Source organism: Myotis brandtii, unplaced genomic scaffold (genome assembly GCF_000412655.1).
Source record: "Myotis brandtii unplaced genomic scaffold, ASM41265v1 scaffold21, whole genome shotgun sequence".
NCBI lineage: Eukaryota > Metazoa > Chordata > Mammalia > Chiroptera > Vespertilionidae > Myotis > Myotis brandtii.
Genome location: NW_005357846.1, coordinates 1,839,393 through 1,860,366, shown reverse-complemented (window position 1 = coordinate 1,860,366; position 20,974 = coordinate 1,839,393). Strand labels below are relative to the sequence as shown.

At 37.5% G+C, this 20,974-nt stretch overlaps 1 pseudogene; it reads left to right on the top strand.

Annotated features, from left to right (window-relative positions):
* Positions 1 to 4,296: 4,296 nt before the first annotated feature.
* The window catches only part of LOC102245811, a 17,689-nt pseudogene continuing 1,011 nt past the window's right edge, over positions 4,297 to 20,974 (top strand).

The window sequence follows — 20,974 nt, the reverse complement described above, 5'->3', positions numbered from 1 at the left end:
TGCTTTTAGGGTTTGTATGATTAGATTGGACCATGCTAATCCAAAATAATCTCCATATTTTAACTACATATCCTCAAAGTCACTTTTGACATGAAATGTCAGATATATCATAGGTCTCAGAAATTAGGCCACAGGCACATTTGGAGGGAGTGGGTGCATGCTGCCTATTAGATTTTTGTATACTTATAAGCCCTCTATTTCTCCCCTGCCCACTTTATATTCTCACTATAAATCATAAGGAATCATCACATATCACTTGCTTATTGAGTGAATACTGAATTAAAGGGTCAGTGAGATGCTACTACTTTAGAAAGATTCTGTATTTGACTGGGAAGTCAATACCACAGCCTCCTTCCCCTCCCAAAGGCACACTGATAGTACTGGTTTACTTCTTTCTTATTCTCGTTCCTTATGTGCCATACCATAGTGTGGTCCAGAATATCTTGGTTTCATGTTTAATTTACTGTTAGCTCATTACTTGTCTTCACTTTAGAAACTGCAGAGAATATTATTCTTCATTTATATAAATACACTTTCTTATTAACCTACAAGAATGAGCATGAACACTTAAAAATGTGTGAATCCCAATGGATTTGAGCTATAATTTGTTTCCTTAAATGCAGAAAAAATAACTGGGATATGGGGGAAATTTTCATAGAGTTTACTAAAAGAAAACAATGCACATTTAGATCACAACCTCAAGATTTGTTTCACTTTTAAAAGAGGCAACAACTCTGTCTTAAAATACAATAGTGGCTTGTGCTAAAGGCTGAGGTACTAAAACACATCCATTTAAAATAAAATCATAATAGTCTCAAGAGCTGCATCTGATCACACTCACTTCTCACTAAAAAATAGTGTTGTGTACAGATGGCAGCAGTGATGTAATGTAATGTATACCGAGAGTATTGGGTAAGATACCATTGGGGGCCAATGCTTTACAGCAACTGCAGTCCTCTCTCGGTGAGCTTGGTTTTAAAAATGATCTCTCAGCCTCTCAGACAGGTTCTTTTGCTGACCGTCTCCAAAGGCTATTTCATTATCCAACCTTTTCAATGACTTTCTATAAAAAATACAAGATGTAAACCTGACTTTTAATATGTAACATTTTAAGCACTTACCAATGATACATTAGTCACATCATCCAGTGCCTCTGAGAGGTGGGGGAGTAAATAATTGCAGGTGACCTTCAGACAAGGGAGACGCTAAAGTAGCCTTGAAGGCTTCTCAGTATGTGGTGTTTTGTATGATGGATGAATAAACACTGAGTCATTAGCATGACATTTGAGAGATTATTAGGAATTTGTAACTGAAATAAATCTGTTCTTACATTAGTCACATCATCCAGTGCCTCTGAGAGGTGGGGGAGTAAATAATTGCAGGTGACCTTCAGACAAGGGAGACGCTAAAGTAGCCTTGAAGGCTTCTCAGTATGTGGTGTTTTGTATGATGGATGAATAAACACTGAATCATTAGCATGACATTTGAGAGATTATTAGGAATTTGTAACTAAAATAAATCTGTTCTTCTGAGTCATGATTATGGGTTACTCTCTTTACCTATAATGCTGGATTTTTAAATTTTATTTATTTATTTCAAGATGCATCACTTAATGAGTATATTTTCATTTAGGAAAGGACACAGAGTGAAGCAATCAAAAGGAACAATGTTTAATAAAACATTTAAAAAGTCAGGAAATGTTTAAAAGTTGAGAAAAATATGGATTCCAATTTGTAATCCAAGATTACTTTTTTTTAAAATAAGTTATTTTCAGGAAGTTCTAAACATTTAACCATGGTCTGTAACTAACAAGTTCAATTGCCTTGAAGGAGTAATCCATCCTGTTGGTGACCTGACAAAATATTAGATCATAAACAGCATACAGAAAGGTACTTGTCTTACATCTTCGTTTCCATGATAGCCAGTATGGACAAGGTGCATAACACAGATTTGTTGAATAATCATGTCAATTTATTGTGTGTGTGTGTGTGTGTGTGTGTGTGTGTGTGTGTGTGTGTGTGTGTTTTCAGTTATCTCTCTCTCTATTTCAAAGTGATGGGAAAGGTGAGGGCTCTAGTCCAAATAGAGCGAAAAATGTGGAGAGAAGGATTCTCGTCTTTATCAATCCTTCATTCTCTTTCAGGTTGAGCCATATCCAAGAAGCCAAAACAATTCAGGCAGTAAGGGGTTGAGTGCTCAGAATGAGGACCTCTACAAACACTTTTTTTCATGTAATCACAAAAGGAATGGTAAGAAATAATGGTAAATGGTCATTTAATTAACACAAGACCCCATAATAACAAGCTTTCATCTTTACTAGGCTACTTGTTCTTTTTTTCTTACACATACAAAACTAGATAGGCATAAAAAATATACATCGATTGAGTTATGAAGCTTAAAAACTATTCACTTTTCTTTTAATCTTCTCATTTTTCTCATGTTTTCCCTCCTTATTTATATGTTTAATGCCTTCTATAATTTTGTTTTTCTGTTCTTCAGAAATAATCAGTATTTTGTCATTTTTATGCTCAATCTACAAGCCAAAATCTCCTTCATGATTAGTTTTAATAGTTATGCCAATCTGACCAGTCCTTGGACATCACTTTTGTGAGGCACTAGCAAAAGGTGGTTAGGGACTTTATTCCATATACAGCAGGATCTACATGGTGTTGATATAAATGTCTTTATTGTAGCAATACCTGGAAATAAGTTTACATTTAAACCAAGATGCACTTGCAATCAGATGGTCAATAATTGCAAAATCTAAGAGAAGTAGATGTACTACACTCTAAAATTCCATCATTGATTAAAGAGGGGTGTCAAGGTTACTAAAATTGTCTTCCTACTTGTTATCAGTGGGGAGCTCTCTTTGTCCCCACCTGATGCTGAGAGATGTGGATTTCTTGTGATGTCACTAGAAAATGAATATTCTGACACTCCCACAGGAGGATGAGATATTGTAGAAAGCTTTATTGGTGTGGAATTAAACCACTGAGTTTCCAAGATCCCATTTTGCTTCATCCAGCCAAGGAGAAAATCCAGTTGTGTCTTTATTAGGGCTACGATGGAAGCAGTTGCCCAGAGTTTCTGTTCCATGTTGGGGTACAGTCCAATCCAGCATCAGGCTAGCTTAGTTTGTGTTTATAGCTGCAGTCCATCAGTCCATTGCATGTGGGGTTCACTTGGCCAAGGGCCATGAGGCTTCTAGGAACATGGGTGAATGCAAGAGAACTACAAGAGCCAAGATCACTAATGGAGCAAGCTCCTTTGTCTAGGTCTAGGGGATTATGTATCCTTAAATTTTCAAGGGCTTGAAGTGGCCTCACTCCCTCTGGTCAATCCATAGTTCTTCAGGCTAAATTAATAGTAAGTACCTTCCCTACATCACCCCTACTTCACTATGCATGCTTCCATCTCCCCTTTGTTGGACCCCTTCCCCCAGTGGTCTGCAAGGAAAGGACCAGTGGTTCTCTGGGGAGTGTAAAGTTGCAGCTTTCTGGTGAAGCTGCCCAGATAGCCATGGTTATAATGTCTGGCCTTCCCTTTTCTGCGTTTTTATCTATAATAATAAAAGCATAATATGCTAATTAGACCAGACATCCTTCTGGACGACCTTCCAGACAAAGCCAGGGCTGCGAGGGAAGCCCAGGTCTTGGGTGCCTGCCAGTGGCTGGAGGGAAGCACAGGTCCTGATTGCCAGAGGGAATCCAGTGCTGGCAGCCAGGGGAAGGAAGGCCTACTCTTGAACATATTTCGTGCATCAGGACTCTAGTTATTGATAACTGGCTAATAATGGTATCACTAACTATTCTGAATTGATTTGAACTATGTTAGGAATAACTACAAAAGGATGAAAGAAAGAGCTTTTACCATTTTACCTGGAGTATACTTATAATGATAGTTTTATTAATCAATGAAATATCTTATTTATATAGTCATTAATTCAATTACTCAACAAATATTTAATGACCTACTAGTATGTTCCAGGGCATTGTGCAAAGAACTAAAAAACATAAAGGAATAGTTGATTATTACTGATTCAAGGAAGAATGGAGTTGACAGGCATGCCTCATCCTGGTACTGCTGAGTGCCCTTGGGTAAGACCCAGTATATCTATGGATTTCAATAATCTCATATGCACAATAAGAGTGTTAATCTGATAACAGAAAACATAGCTAAATTTATTGAGCACTTTCTATGTGTCAGGCACTGATCTATGAAGTTTACTTATATAAACTGATCAATTTTTTCCAATCAATTTATGAGACAGATATGATTAATAAGCTAAATTTATCCATGGAGAAATCTAGGCCCAGAAAAGGTATGTAATTTAGGAAAAGTCACCCAGTTAGTAAGTGGTAGACAAGATAATACCACTGACATTTTTTTCTATGAGACCCATATACAAATTCTTGCAGTGGAAATTTCCAAACTCATTTACTAAGAAATCAGCTGAAGAAAATTGACCAAGCTTAATATAAAATAATATGGAGTTTTCTTATAGCAAATTAAAAAGCCCATCTAAACATGTTTGTGTTTAGTTTCCATGGAATTCATGAACTTGCAGGGAATACAGTGTACTTTCTGAAGTCAAATGATTGAATTCTTTTAAATATCTGGCATTGGAGTTGAAGCAAGAGACAGAATGACTAAATTGAGTGTGGGTGTAATAGGCAGAGTAGATACTACATGGAGAAAATTTGTTGCCTTAAAAGATTAAAAAAAGTATTTTTAAAAGATTTTTAAAGGCCCATACACCCAACATAGGAGCTCTGGTGGTGATTGTTGGGGGCATGTTGGAGTGGTGGTGGTGGAAGGATTGAGCAAAAGAAAGAGAAAGAGAACTGATGGCCATGAACAATATTATGGTCATAAATGGGGTGAGGGGTTAAGTGATGGAGGTGGAAGAGGGCATAGAGGGGATAATTGGTGATGGAAAAAATAAAATAAAATAAAACCCCCACCAAAAAAGTCCTGGACCTATGGCTTCACAGGTGAATTTTATCAAACATTCAAAGAAGAACTAATATATATCCCTCTCAAACTATTCCAAAAAATTCTAGAGGCAGAAAGACTCCCAGGCTCCTTTTAAGAGGCCAGCATTATCCTAATTCCAAAACCAGATAAAGACACTACAAAGAAAGAAAATTATAGTCTAATATTTTTGATGAATATAGATGCTAAAATCCTCAGCAAAATATTAGCAAACCGATCATACACCATGATCAAAGGAGGACAAATGTTGATGGAGAGAGATTTAACTTTGGGTGGTGAACACAGTATAATATACAGATGATGTATTATAGAATTGTACGGCTGAAACTTATATAATTCTATTAACCAATGTCACCCCAATAAATTCAATAAAATTTTAAAAATAAAATAAAAACCAAGTAAGTTTTGATTTTTTGGTATAACTGAATCTATTTTTAAAAAACATTTGTAGGAAGTTAAAAATTAGAACTTTGTACATTTATTAATGAATTTCAACATTATTAAGGAAAGCTGTATTATAAATTCCTGAGAAAGACTCCATCTCACTACATAAGATTCTGATTGATAATACAACTCAGGTGAATTAAGAAATTAATGAGGACTGAATATTTTAATACTACCATCACCTCTGCTTTCACCTCTGCTCTGCATTAAATTGGAAAGCCAATTGCCTAATGATACTACTCTTTATAAATCTAATATGAAAACAATTTAGAGATGTGACTCCTTTAATATTACTCATGATTAAAATAAGAGAAAAATCTCCAGAATACCAGTAAGCAAACTTACACATATTTAAACTTGAATTTTATTAGCTACTTAAGACTTTGTAACTACTAGAATATCTATTTGAGTAATAAAAGATATTTTAAATCTAACATGACACATTTAAATGGCATCTTTTCAAACAAATGATATGATGTCAATGTACATAAAGACAACATTACATAGTAGGTTTTGGGGGGTTAATTGGCAATTCTGATATTTAATATTTCAAAGCCTATAACTTCAGTTTAATAATGCCTTACATTTCAGAGGGACAACAGGGGTGGGTTGGGTTGGTGGGGAGTGATTAACCGGGGAATTTACATGCATATATGTATAGCCCATGGACACAAACAATAGTGTAGTAAAGGCCTGGGGGCAGGTGCAGAGTGGAGGGGGTCAATGGGAAAAAAAAGATAAATCTATACTAATAAAAGAGTAATGTGCTAATTAGACCGGATATCTTCCGGACATCCTTCTGGACAAAGCCCTGGTGGCAGGGGCCGAGGCAGAGGTGGTTACTGGTGATCAGGATGGCAAGGGATAGAAATTAGGGGCAATCAAGCTGGCAGGGGAGAGCTGTTAGGGGCATCAGGCAGGCAGGCAGAGTGGTTATGGGCAATCAGGCAGGCAGGAAAAAGGGATAGAGCAGGGGTGGGCAAACATTAGACCAGATGTCCTTCCAGACAAAGTCGCGATGGTGGGGGCTGAGGCAAAGGCAGTTAGGGACAATCAGGCTAGCAGGGGAGAGTGGTTAGGGGAGATCAGGCTGGCAGGAGTGCAGTTAGTGGCATCACGCAGGCAGGGGAGCAATTAGGGGTGATCAGGTCAGCAGGGGAGCAGATATAGGTGATCAGGCAGGCAGGCAGTGGTAGTTAGGGGTGATCAGATAGGCAGGCAAAGAGTTTTAGGGGCAATCAGGCAGGCAGGGGAGCTGTTAGGGGCATCAGGCAGGCAGGCAGAGTGGTTATGGGCAATCAGGCAGGCAGGAAAAAGGGTTAGAGGCATTCAGGCAGGCAGGCCGTGTTGTTAGGGGTGATCAGGCAGGCAGGCGAGCAGTTAGGAGCCAGCAGTCCTGGATTGTGAGAGGATGTCCGACTGCGGGATTGGGCCTAAACAGGCAGTAAGACATCCCCCAATGGGTCCCAGACTCGAAAGGGTGCAGGCCGGGCTGAGGGACCCCCCACCTCCGTGCATGAATTTTGTGCACTGGACCTCTAGTTAAAAAATAATGCCCTATATTTGTAATGCACTTTTGCACTTCACAATTAATAAGTATGTTACATGCCTAGACATTTTGTTCCTTAAAAAAATCACTTAAGTACATAAGGCATGAATTGTTACTTTCATTTTAAAGATGAGTCATCTAATGTTGGAAATGTCATGTGCCATGCTCAAGCTCACACAGATAGGAAGTGGCTTAGCCAGGAAGAAGAGTCTAGGCTTTCTGGTAACAAAGTTCATCTTTGCTGCAGTAGGAGACACTCATTCCCCTAAAGGTAAATGAAATAATTGTTTACCAAAGAAGACCCAAAGGACATTTTTCTTGCCTTCTTTCTCATTTAGGACTAGAAAATTGTTTTACTTTTCTTTGTTAACTCTTCATATCCATTTCATTTTCTTTTTTATTTTCTGAACTCTTCCTATGATTCTAGGATATTTGGAAAGTTGAATTTAGTCATTTCAGTCTCTTCCAACCAAGTATGGATGTGTAAAAGCCCAGCATCTGAGTTCCCTGGAACCCCAACAAATTGTGATACATAAATTATCAGTGAAACTGGCACATTGCTTAACTTCTCTGCTTCAAAGTTTTCTTAACTATAAAGTGGGAATTATAATGATACTTACCTCAGATAATTGTATGATAATGAAATAGATCAATAATATAAAACTCTTATTAATGTCACATAATAAATACTATCAGCATTAGCCATTATTAATTACTAGGGGCCCAGTGCATAAATTCGTGCATCTTGGAAGGAACTGTGAGCCAGTAGGCTGCTGTGGGCACAAGGGCCGGTCTCAGCCCATTCTCCATGGCCCCACCTGGCCCCTCCTGCACAGCCCCCAGTCCCCTGTCTGCCAGCAGCCCCGCTTCTGCTGCCGCCATTTCCATGTGCTGAGGGTGCCAACCCCGCTCACACCTGCTGATAGTTCAGAGCGATTGGGGCCAGCACTGTCAGCAGTGCAAATAGCAGCTGCTGCCCTGATCACCCCTCAGGAGCAGGGGGAGGTGGAGAAATCCTCAGGAGCAATCAGGGCTGGCAGTGGGTGTGAGCAGGGCCAGCTCTGGCAGCAGGTGCGAGTGCCAGGAGGGACCATGGCTCGTAAGAGCAAAGAATTTTGAGTAATCACCAGAGGCTCACCCCGATGACAGCAACTGGTGCCCTGCCTTGGTCTGCCCCCCCCCCCACTCTCCTGCTCCACTATCCTGACATGGCCGACACCCACCACCTTCCAATCTCTTCCACCTGCTGCCTATGCCCACCATGTTCTGTGCTCACACCCTGGTGGTCAGTTCACATCATAGCAATTGGTTGTTCATTTGTTCTACCCTTCAGTCTATTTGCATATTAGCCTTTTATTATATAGAATTATTAATAAATGTTACAATAATACCGTGTTTTACTGGTGCTTTATTTAATTCAAGTTTGTTTTTTAAATATCACATACAGTTAAATAAACTTCCATTCCTTTTCTTTCAAAGGTCTTTACAGTATCATTTTAAAGGCTGAGATTTTCAAGTAGCAAAGATAATTTTTATTAAGATTAAGTAACCTACAGCTTTTTAGTTCAGAAAAGAGGGTCAGTGTTACAAATCCTGACTGTGTTTTGAACATACACATTTTTTAGACATTTTGACTTAAGAGCATCCTGGCAGTTTCAGACTAAGCAGAGAATACTCTATTGCTTAAATAATTGGCACTTAAGGGTAATAATTACATCAATCATTCTATCAAGAAAATATAGCATTTAGACTTATCAGAAAGAAAATAATAAAAAATGCCTGTTGATAATATTAATATTCTACATTAAGCCTTTGAGCATATATCAAGACAAATAAGTAATCATATTTGAGGAACTAAAACTTTTCCTCAATCTATGACTGTTTGGTACATGCTCAGAACAGAGATACCAGGGAACTGACAACTTATCATTGCTTACTCATTTTAATATAATACATCTCTTTTAAAGAATGTTCAATTTAAATAGAAAATAGATGGATCAATGGATAATGTTAAAGAGAAGAAGGAAGGAAATGAAGGAGGGAGAGAAGGAAGAAGAAAAAATTAAAATTATTTTAATTATAATTAAAAGGTAAAGAAAAACCTTGACCTAGTCTTAGAAAATTGAAAAAATTGTTTTGTAAATGCTCAAATGTCACACAATAGAAAAACATAAATTAATTTGGGACTTGAGGACAACTAGGGCCAGTGTAGAAATTCCATCAATAATCTATTTCCATATCTTGTTAATGTTGGAAACAAAGTTGTCAACAGTTCCTGAATTTCATATCTTAGTATGAGTCATTCCAAGAAACTTGATTATGATTCCCTTCTTTATCCAAAGATACAACTTCCAGGGAAGGGAATCACTGGTCTAGGTTCAGTCAGAACCTGGAAGCTCAGCCCCATTCACTCTGATGGGATGGGAAAGAAAAGTATTGGGCCATGGCTCTGGTTCTAATTGTGACAGGGAAAGAGAACAGTTGCTGGAAGAGAGTACCCGGCTGATAGGTCTGTAACATTCCAATGAAATTGACATTTTTAATATTTATATAACTAACATTTACTGACCAACATCTATGTACTAGACAGTGTTCTAGATGCTGGGAAGACAGCTAACAAAATAAATATATTGAATCTACAGAAAGCTTACGTTATTTTTATTAAAAAAACTAGAGGCCAGGTACATGAAATTCACACACTTGAGGTTGGGGGAGTCTCTCAGCCCAGTCTGCAACCTCTCACAGTCCGGGAGCCCTCGGGGGATGCCTGATTGCCACGGAGGCAGAAGAGGCTCCAGCCACCACCGCTGCGCTCGCCAGCTGTGAGCCCAGCTTCTGGCTGAGCGGTGCTCCCCTTGTGGGAGTACACTGACCACAAGGGGGCAGCTTCTGCATTGAGCAGGATCGGCTGAAACCCAAGGGGTCCCGAATTGCGACAGGGCACAGGCCAGGCCGAGGAACCCCACCGGTGCATGATCAGGGCCGGGGAGGGACGTGAGAGGTTGGCCAGCTGGAGAGGGACTGCAGGAGGGCTCCAGGGTGTGTCTGACCCATCTCACTCAGTCCCTATTGGCTGGACCCCAGCAGCAAGCTAATCTACCAGTTGGATTATCTGCCCCCTGTGGTCAGTGCACGTCAGAGCGACTGGTTGACCAGTCAACTGTCTGCCCCCTGGTGGTCAGTGCACGTCATAGCAAGTGCTTGAGCGGCCTTAGCATATAATTAGCATATTACACTTTGATTGGTTGAATGGATGACTAGACGATTGTACACTTAGCATATTCGGCTTTTATTATATAAGATGTTTATCATAACTACTCTCATTATTTTCTCTCTACCTCCAGAGAATACAAACTATCCATTTTTTGTTTGTTTGTTTGTTTTGACCTTGGAGCTAAAATTACTTCTACCATTGAGTCTGAACACTGTAAGATTTGGTTTTGGATGATCTACTGCTACTCTTGGACGATGGCTGAAGTATGCCAGGAATTCCTGTTTCAACTTCAGTCCTTTCAGCCCACATTTTCCCTTAGTTTTATGTCTTTCTTTTTAGATATCTCCAGTTGTTCCTCAAAGAAACAATTTATTTTTAATTTGGTAAAGAACATGGAGCCTAATTGGGTAAGAGTCTATGAGGCTCTATAAAACTGGTCTTGCATCCTGGGAAGTCTAGAATGTCAGGACCTCTGAGAAGTTCAAGATTGTTTACTGCGGATTTTAGCTAATCTTCTGGGTAGAATGAGTGGACTATGGAACAGCCAACAGGCAGGTAGAGTGGAATATCACTCACGGAGGGGAGCTGTCTAGTTTTAACTCTCGAGGAAAATAATCTAAAGCTGCTTGTACTGGGTAAGGAGAGAACGCAGTCCTGCCAGGCCCTAACAAGCATGACTAAATACCAGGCGTTGTGCAGTGTCCTGGGAGACACAGGCATGTGTAGCGGAGTGAAACAGTTTGGAAACAGCACTCAGACAATACAAAGACAAGAGATGGAGGTCACAGTTCGGCCGGGACTAACCAGAGAGTATAATTGTCTGTATAACATATAAGCCTAACCAATGGACGCAGATACAAGGGGGGTGAGGGCATGACTGGAGTGTGTGGGGGGAGGGAGATAAGAACACATATGTAATACCTTAATCAATAAAGAAAAAAAATATTTCCTTTGATTTCTTACACAGGACAAATAGTCATCTAATACCTAAACTGTCACCTATAAAAAAACCTGAAGATCTGCCCTAACTGGTTTGGCTCAGTGGATAGAGCGTCGGCCTGTGGATTCAAGGGTCCCAGGTTCAATTCCGGTCAAGGGCATGTACCTTGGCTGTGGGCACATCCCCAGGAGGGGGCGTGCAGGAGGCAGCTGATTGATGTTTCTCTCTCATCGATGTTTCTAACTCTCTATCCCTCCCCCTTCCTCTCTGTAAAAAATCAATAAAATATATTTTTTTAAAAAAAACAAAAAACTGAAGATCTATTGAAAGGAAGAATGAAGAATGTCATTTGCTAACTCCTAGTTATTAATGATTTAAACATTAAAAATATTCACCATCAGCAGCGAAATTTTCTTAAACAAGTTTTAACAGTGTACTAAAGAAGCCACTGTTAATCTTGCTAAATTGCTGATTTTCCAAGTGCCTGAGGTTAATGAAAAATTGGAAGTAATTTCTAAATTAAATACATGACAGTATAAAAATATAAAAAAATATCAGAGAAACAAATATTGCCATTATTAGCTTGAGCCAGTCTCATGGTCATAGTGGATGCTAATTAATATGTTGAAATGGATATGTCTGATATTTTGCTAAGTTATCTTAATTTTTAGAGTGGTTTAAGATGGAACATATACTACATAGGACACTTATCAGCTTTTTAAAAGAGATACAATGAAAATACTACACTGGACAAATATTTTTTACTTTATTGGCAATATTTCTATCTCTATATACTATGTATTTCAACACTACATATTATTATGCTTAAAAAGAGAATTAGAAACTTGTAAATTGCATACTATTTTGTATATGGAAGATTCTCAATACATTTATTTAATTAAAATTGCACTGAATTCAACCAATGAACTTGTATACATATATGCATAACCCATGGACATGGACAATGGGGTGGTGAGGGTCTGGGAGTGGGAGACGGGGGGGAGGATGGAAGCAGGCTAGAAGAGGTTAATGGGGGAAAAGGAGGACCTATGTAATACTTTCAACAATAAAGATTTTTTAAAAATTGCACTGAATTATATAATACACATTAGAATTTGTGCACAGTAGGTTTTTTTGACCCCAATATCCCTGAAAGTGAAAGTATTTTTGCATAATGGTTAGTATTTCTGCATTCTGAATATAGCCAAAAGATTGATTGTCTACTCAAAATCTTCTGCATCAGACCCATGAAGTATGTTTTCTCCATATGGTATTTCTGTGTTTTTCTACAAACAAAACACTATAAAGTAACCACAACTCTCGTTGCACTAGCGATGAGGTTGTCACAATCACTCTAGTTCATATATAGGTGATATTAAAAATAGGGCTCTTCACAAGGTAAGCAACAGGGAAATTACATTTCTTAGAATCAGGTCCCCTGCACTATTTCCGAGTGATGTGGCATCAACATCAGGCAAGCAGTTTGATTTTATGACAATGTGTTTACAAACATATTAAGGGTGGAATTTTCAGCACCCTGAATGGGATTTGAGATTCATTTCTTGCTTATCATAACAGTGGATGCTTGTCTATTGTTGTGTCTCTTGATAATATGTTGAAAATGAGTCCAGTGTTTATTTTTGTTCCTCTCTGGTTTAAACTACCCATCCTTTCCATACACAAAACATATTTAGATGATATTTTAAGTGCCAAAAGGACACATTAATTAAATGTTGGAGAATGGATGCTCCAGAAAATATGTCATTTATACAAAAAGCTTCAATAAGGAGTCTGTTTTGAATACTGAGAAGCCCCAAATGAAATACAAAATAAATTGCAGCGGCTGATCAAAACCAACACGTATTTTATAAGCCATTCAACAATTCTCCATCTCATAGTCTGAAATTAAAATCCATTATCTTTTTCTCTAAGGTCTCATCCCAGTTGTCACATATTTTTGATGGGTTAACATTAGTGAGAATCCTACTGTATGTAACATACTATTTCTATGTTTTATACAATTCTGTTTTATTGTAAACATTTTGTATTTGACAGTGATTAGTTCAAGGACTATAGTTTTCTTAAAAAGTAATAATCAAGGTCAAATACTTGGTAATCTTTTATAGGAAATTTTTTTGAAAATATTTATTTAAAAAATATATGCAGGTTTAAGGACATGTTCTGAAAATTATGGTGATTATAGAGTCTCTCAATAGCTGTGATATAGACAGTTTTCCTGTGATAATGAAAATATTCTTGTTTTGACATTATCTTAGATTATCTGATACTGTTGCCTTTCTCCACATAATCCATTTCCTTTATATTTTGGTTGGTATATATCAGTAATCAGAAAAAGAGAATCAAAAGAAAATGTATTTGTCCACCTTAAAAGTAACAAATCATTTTTCCTTGTACATCACTTAATTTTGCTAGTGTTGCTGAAGAAAAAATTGAGAAAGTACCAGAGAAAAATGTCAACAAAAAGCAGGACCTGTCTAATATAGAATTAAAACTTTGATTTAAAGCTCTGGCAGTTTATTTTGAAAAATTATTATGTGTTTCGGACCAACTTGTAAATCTGAGTGGGAGAAAGAGAGAGAGAAAGTATTTTGAAAGTATTGCAAGACTTGTGAAATGAAGAAGTGGAAATTAATCTATAAACAGATAGAAAATAAAATAGCTAAAAAGAAAATAAGAAAAGTGAGAAAAAGGTCACATGTCCTGAGTAACAGTACTTTGGGGGACACTTTTTAGTCTACTTGGTCTTCATAGCACTGAATTTAGGCTTTTCTTCCTCCATACCTAGGGGCAAAATAAATAGCATTGTCTTTTTGTTGTTGCTGCAGTTATTGTTCCCTCGAAGCAGAGAAACTTGGATTTAGATCTTAACGCTTGGTACCTACCATGTAACTTTGGGTAAGTGAGCAAATCTCACATTTCTCATTGGTAAATAGAAGCTAAGAATACCTTGAAGAGATATTGTAAAGAAAGAAAAGTAAGATGTAGTTAATGCTGGGCACCTCTTAGTCTAACTAAAGGGAACTATGTGGCTGGTGCTGATGCTATGGAGGATGGATGCACAGGGGAGGCTGAAGTGAGCCTGAAGTGAGGGTGCAATCCTCATCATAGGCTCCTTTGTTCAGTCAAATTAGAAAAAGTTGATCATTGGTGAGATCCCGGTCCTAGTTGAGGAAATGCACTGGCACTGACCTGCAGCCAAGGATTATAGACAACGGTGTCACTAACTTGTGCCTGGAGAGCCAATGATGAGTGCTCTTAACTGCCTAAGAAACATGAATAGGGCACAGGCTGCCAAGGTAGGAAGGTCAGCCTTCAGAGCAGGTGGGTAGCTATCACCAGGGAGCACAAAGGCAAAAGTGTACACAGAGTGATGAGGGTCAACAAAGGCAGCACACTGCAGAATTAGCACTAAACCTTTTCCCACTAAGAAAAACAAGCTTTCATAAAGAAATGTAAAAACAGAAATGTAGAATATCTAATATGGCCTAAAAAACTTCCATCATCTAGCTCCTGCCTACCTTAGTAATTCTCATCTTAAGTCCTTACCCTCTTTCTCTCTGAGCTCCAATCATATAGGCTTTAAGTATCACAAGTCTTGTACTTAAGACATTGGTTTATGGTGCACTTTCAAATACCTACTGACCATCAAATCTCAGTTTAATGCTACTCTCTTAGCCTAAGAGTCTTAGGGGATTTTCATCTGCTCAAACCCCAAACCCCTACCAAGATAAAATCTTATAACCCTATACTTTTCCTCCTTGTCAGTATTAGTAATTTAGTTAAAAGATTAAGTACCTAACTACCGATTTAAAGTTACTTAACTTACTTTTTTGGAGGAGAGAGATTTTGTCTATCATATTCAGTGTTTATATTATCAGTGTTAAGCAAGGCAGCTTGCAGAAGATGAGAAATTAATGCATGTTTATTAAATGATTAAATGAATAATAAGACAGACTTAAGAGTCTTAAATTTAAGACTAATAGCCTTAGCAGCAACAATACATGAAGATCAGAAAACTCCATTACCTAGAACGGGAGAGAAAGGGTAAAAAGTGAATTGAATAGAAACTCCAACAGTCTGTTCAATGCTAGAAGTTTATCAATCTATTAGTGAAATACTCTGAAGCTTAAAAGTCCTGTAAGACTTAGGCCCATAATAAATTAGACAAAAATAATCTGTACATAGTTTGTCCTTATGTTGTCTTGCTTCTTTTCAACTAATATATCTTGGTGATTGTGAAACCCTGATTCAAATCAACGTTAGTTATAACAAAAACAGGCATCTGAACTGTGTAGAGCCACCTCGTTATTCATATCTTTGAAAATAATGATGCTTACTATTAATGTCAGGTATTGAATAATTTCCTGTATTTTCTCACTTAATCCTATTAACCCTCTGAGGTAAGCATTATTTGAACGTTGCAGATGCAGATACTGAAGTTCAAAAGACTAAGTAATGTGTCTGAAGTTACACAGCTGTTAAGGAGCAGAATTGAAATTTAAACTCAGCTGTAGATTATTGCAAAGCTCATGTTCTTAAGTGCTGGCGGGACTAGCTATAGTAGAACTGGCCCAGAACTGCATTTCTTTATCAGTTGAGTCAAGATCTTACGGAATGGAATCCAAATGACAATCTTTTCTCTATGTGTCAGAACACTTGAATCTTACATACTCACTTCAAGAGTCTACTCAGCAGGGTGAAGGTTTTACCTATGCGACTTCCCTTTTCATTATTGATGCTGCTTTTAAAGTAAATAAAATGAAAGAAAGCATATAAACTGTTTGAAGTAGGTGAAGTAGCTTGACAGGAAATAGAGTTTGTATCACAGTACTTTTGGAACTAAATGAGCAAATTTCTAAAGATGTTAACAGATTGCACTAAAGCTTGGTACTTTATTCAGAGAGAGTAAATCTAGAAAGAAAAATGCAAGGCAAATATAAGACATGTTAGTTATCTTTCAATTTTTTTTCTGTCTTCTTATCTGTCTTTATAGTCTGGTTTCTTTCATGTCAATTATACTTTGTTTGCTTCTATTCTTTGTCTTGAATTTAATACAAGTAATCTTCAGATTGATACATTCCTGAGTCTCTTTCTAGAATAATGATTTCCCAGGTCAAGCTTCCATGTTTACAGACGTGGCCTGTCTCCAAGGCCCAGCCTACACATTGCTGTGAATTTTGTAGTATGCCCCTTGCAGCCAAATACTGAATTTAGATTATGCTAGTAATTATTCTTGCTTAAAATTATAGAACTTCAAAGGACACTACATTTTGTATTTATTTCTTGCTCATGATCAACTAGCAAATAAATAATACTCTTAATTCTGCAGTAATGCATTAGACAAAAGTGAAGCAGTGGATTTCTAAAATATTTGACTCTTTTATACCCATCAATTTTTGAAAATTCTTTTACCAGAAAAGTTTGCATAATAGAAAGTGCACAAATCCTTAAGTAAACTTTAAGAAGAGTTTTTTTTTTTAAATATATTTTTATTGATTTCAGGGAGGACGGGAGAGGGAGAGAGAGATAGAAACATCAATGATGGGAGAGAATCATTGATGGGCGTGCACAAGCCTGCAACCCAGGCATGTGCCCAGACTGGGAATTGAACTGTGACCTCTGGTTCATAGGTAAATGCTCAACCACTTAGCTATGCCAGCAGGGCTAAGAAGAGATTTGACAAATGTACATACCTGTATAACCCATACTTCTATTAAGGTATATCTATTGCCATAGAAAGTTCCTCCATGTTCCTTCTCCATTAATCCACTCCAAACCCCAAAAGCAAACTGCTGATTTTTTTCACTATAGTTTGCCTTTTCTAGAAATTAAATAGCAGTTGCACAGTAAGTACTCTTCTGTATCTAACTTGCTTCAAGCAGCGTAATATTTGTAAAATTCACTCATGGTATGGCTTGTAACTGTAGTTCATTAAGTTTTATGGCTAAATATCATTTCATTGTATATATAAATCACAAATTGTTTTTCATCTCTTGATGTTGGGATGTGAATTGTCTCCAACCTGGAACTATTAAGAATAAAGCTTATATGAACACTCAAGACTTAGAGAAGATACGTTTTCATTTCTCTTGGATAAATACTTACACATGAAATTGTTGGGTTATGGGATAGCTATCTATAAACCTTCATAAGAAAATACTAAGATGTTTTAGATTCTTAGTAACTGCATTTAATGTTCTGGTAGTTACACATCCTTTTTAGGCCTAGGGTTGTCAATCTTATAAATTTAGCCATTCTAGTAGGTGTTCAGTGGTATTTCAATGTGGTTTTTAATTTGCATTTCCCTGGTAACTTTTTATGCTGAGGACTTTTTGTGTGCTTATTGACCAGATTTATATATATATGTGTGTGTGTTTATTTTAGTCTTTTGCCCTTTTTTTCTAATTATGGTGTTAATTTTTTTGGAAGGAATTCTTTATCAGATATGTGTAAGTTCTTTGTCAGATATGTATATTTTGCAAATATTTTAAATATTTTCTCCCAGCCTGTGGCTTGCTTATTCATTTTCTTAGTTTGTTTTAATGGGGAGGAATTTTCAATTTTAATAAAGTCTATCTTATTTTTATGATATTGCTTTCTGTGTACTATTTATAAAATATTTGCCCACTTGCAGATTGCAAAATACTCCCCTTAAATTTTGTTCTAAAAGCATTGTAATTGTAGCTTTTCCTTATTTCTTACCTGAATAAAATGCTCTACTTCATAATAGGTTGTTGGGGTTTGCAACCACTGCTATTTTCACGTCAGTTAGCAATGAACCACAGTGCCCCTAACTCTTTTGCAGGTAGTACTTGACTCCATTTTTCTCTGACCTTCCTGCTCTATAGGAAAATATTTAGATAACTAAAGTGTATGAGTTAGATTCTAGTCAGAAAGGGGAAACCACCTTTAGTATTTCAGACAGAGAGAATTTAATTCAGAATTAGTTACAAGGATGTTGGAAGGCTGGGGGAACAAAAGAGGGGAAAATAAGTACATTTACCTCAAGATTAGTGACTGTGTAAACTGGAGTTGGAGAAGAAAGAGGGAAGCAGAGAATTCCAGCATCTGAGATCTCTCTGAAACTTTTGTCCTTCAAGACAAAGAACTAGGAGTTGCCCTCCAAGGCCTCTGCTATTGCATCCCCGGTCACTCTTTCGGATCCTGCCCCACTGCTGCTGCTGTTGCCATTGGAAACAGGAAAGATGTTCAGACAAAAATCACTGTCAAAACAACTGAGTTTCTAGCTAAGAAGAACCTTTCTGGGGGACCTAACCAAGCCTCAAAGACAGGAGTTAAAGACTACTCTTCTCCTCCTCCTTTCTTCCAAAATTCCACCAGTGCCTCTCATGGACATGGCCTAAACAAAGGTTAGCTGTTAAAAGTATCTGGGAAGCCCTAACCGGTTTGGCTCAGCGGATAGAACGTCAGCGTGTGGACTGAAAGGTCCCAGGTTCGATTCCGGTCAAGGGCATGTTCTCACCTACAATTCTATGTAATCTGTGTAGGTCATGAACCAAATAAAAACCTAAGTAAGATACTATTCTTAGCCTTACTCCTCCCACAAAATATAAATTAGGACGTAAAGTGAGAACCATCTGCTGAGGAAGTCCTGAGCAAGCAGGTTCCCAAGGTCCACTCTCATCTGTATTCACAGCTCCGGGGTTTATCTGTAGTTTGAGGTCATTGGACTGCTGACTGGAGCAGTCTCACAGCCTGATGTAGCCAGAAAATATCTGTGGAAGACTAAAATTATACCACAAAGAGCCCTTTCCATATAATTGCCTGGATAATACAAACAACAGGGTTGAACCAATTTAAAACATTCTGGGGAGAACAAGCAATCCAGAATGGTGGCATGAGGGGCTCTGTAAACTGTCTCCCCAGAAAAACAACTGGAAGGAGTAAAAATGAAAAACAAGCAAAGAATAAGATCTCTGGAGATTTTTAAAAGAAAACTAAGATATATTTATTTTTTAAAAATCTACTAAGTCTTGATAAGAATATTGATCGTCTATGGAAGTCTAGTCATGGCCAGCTTCCTTTCCCCAACTCAGTGTGATGGCAGTCTTACTCAGGGCAGGCCCAGCTAATGACATGGAGTAGCTTAAGGAGTCTGACTTTATTTGGAAAGAAAAGTGTGGGATGTTCAGCCCAAAGACACTGTCAAAACAATGGAGATTTTTAGCTTTAAAGAACCCTCCTGAGGGTCCAACCAAGCCTCAAAGTGAGGAGTTAAAGATTACTCCCACAAAAAGGTCAGACATTAAATTAATCAGACCATGAAATAATTTAAGCTCTAGGGCATTGTTGTAAATAAGAGAGCAATTGCTAGCAGTTAGTGAGGACTAACATCTGGGTATGATACTAATATAGAAAAACCAGCCAGAAATTTACAGGAAGATTAGGGTAAAACAAAGTTGAAGAGCTCAGATAAAACCAAACCAGTCATCCCTGGAGGGGAAGGGGGGTCCAAGGTGACTATGCATGCCCAAGGGGACACCTGTAATACTTTCAACAATAAAGATAAAAATTTAAAAAATAAATGCCAAAAAATAAATAACTTAGATGGAATTAAAAATTCCTGGCAAGAACATACAATAGAAATTGACTTAAAAAGAAATAGAAAATTTGAATAGACCTATAGTATAGTAAAGAAATCGAATTAATGACTTTAATGTTTCCTTAGGGGAAAAAAACCCACCGTGCTCACATCTGTCACTATGAATCTAACAAGCAATTATAAATTAATATTGCTTCTTCACTAACACTTCCAAAAAATAGGATGAGATACACTTCCAATTCATCCTATGAGGCCTGTATTACTGTGATAGAAAAACAGACAAAATAATTACAGAAATAAAACACTATAGATCAAAATACAAATGAACATAAGCAAAAAATCTCCAGTAAAATACTACCAAACTGGCACTAGCAACATGTAAAGCATTATACAAAATAACCAAGTGTGATTTATCACAGGAATGCAAGTTGTTAAGTTGTTTTAACATCTAAAAATCATTATTGTCATGCCATATTAATAGAATATAAACCACATGATTATTCCAATATGTGCAGAATAACTATTTGACCAAAGTTCAATATTAGAAATAGTAGGGAAGCAAAGAATAGTAGTGAAGTTTCCCAACTTGATAAAAGATATCTGCACACTCACACACACACACACACACATACACACACACACACACATGAAATATACTTAGAGGTAAAAGATCACCACTTTCTTTATATAATGAGGAATAAAATTTGAGTGAATGCTCTTGCCACTTCTATTCCATATTGTACTGAAAGTACTAACTGTTAGGATTTACAAGGCAATACAATCTCAATGGCCACAGAACAAACCAGAAAGACTTGTCAGACAGGAAATGCCAGACAGTAGGAATCAAACCATATAAGGAGCTAAAACTACCAAGATGCACCCAATTGCACATCTGCATTCCTGTTGACCCAAACCCATTGCCCAAGCCTCAACCAAGCCCCCCAAACCCACTGCCGACTGCTGCATATAAGGATGAGACTCCAAGTCCTAGGGGCTGCCATCGTTGACACAATACTCTTTAGCTTGGTGCTGTGTAGCCCTTTCCTTTGGATATCCCCATCCCCCACCTTCTTTTCTTTATGTAAATTCAATTTTTCTTTATTTACAGTCTGAGATTGCTATTTACCCTGCCCATGCACCACTGATTTTTACCTTTCACTAGCCAGATAAATTAGACAAGAAAAGAAGAAATAAACTAATCAAGATTGAAAGAGAGAAGTATGACTTATCTCTATTCACAGGTGACAC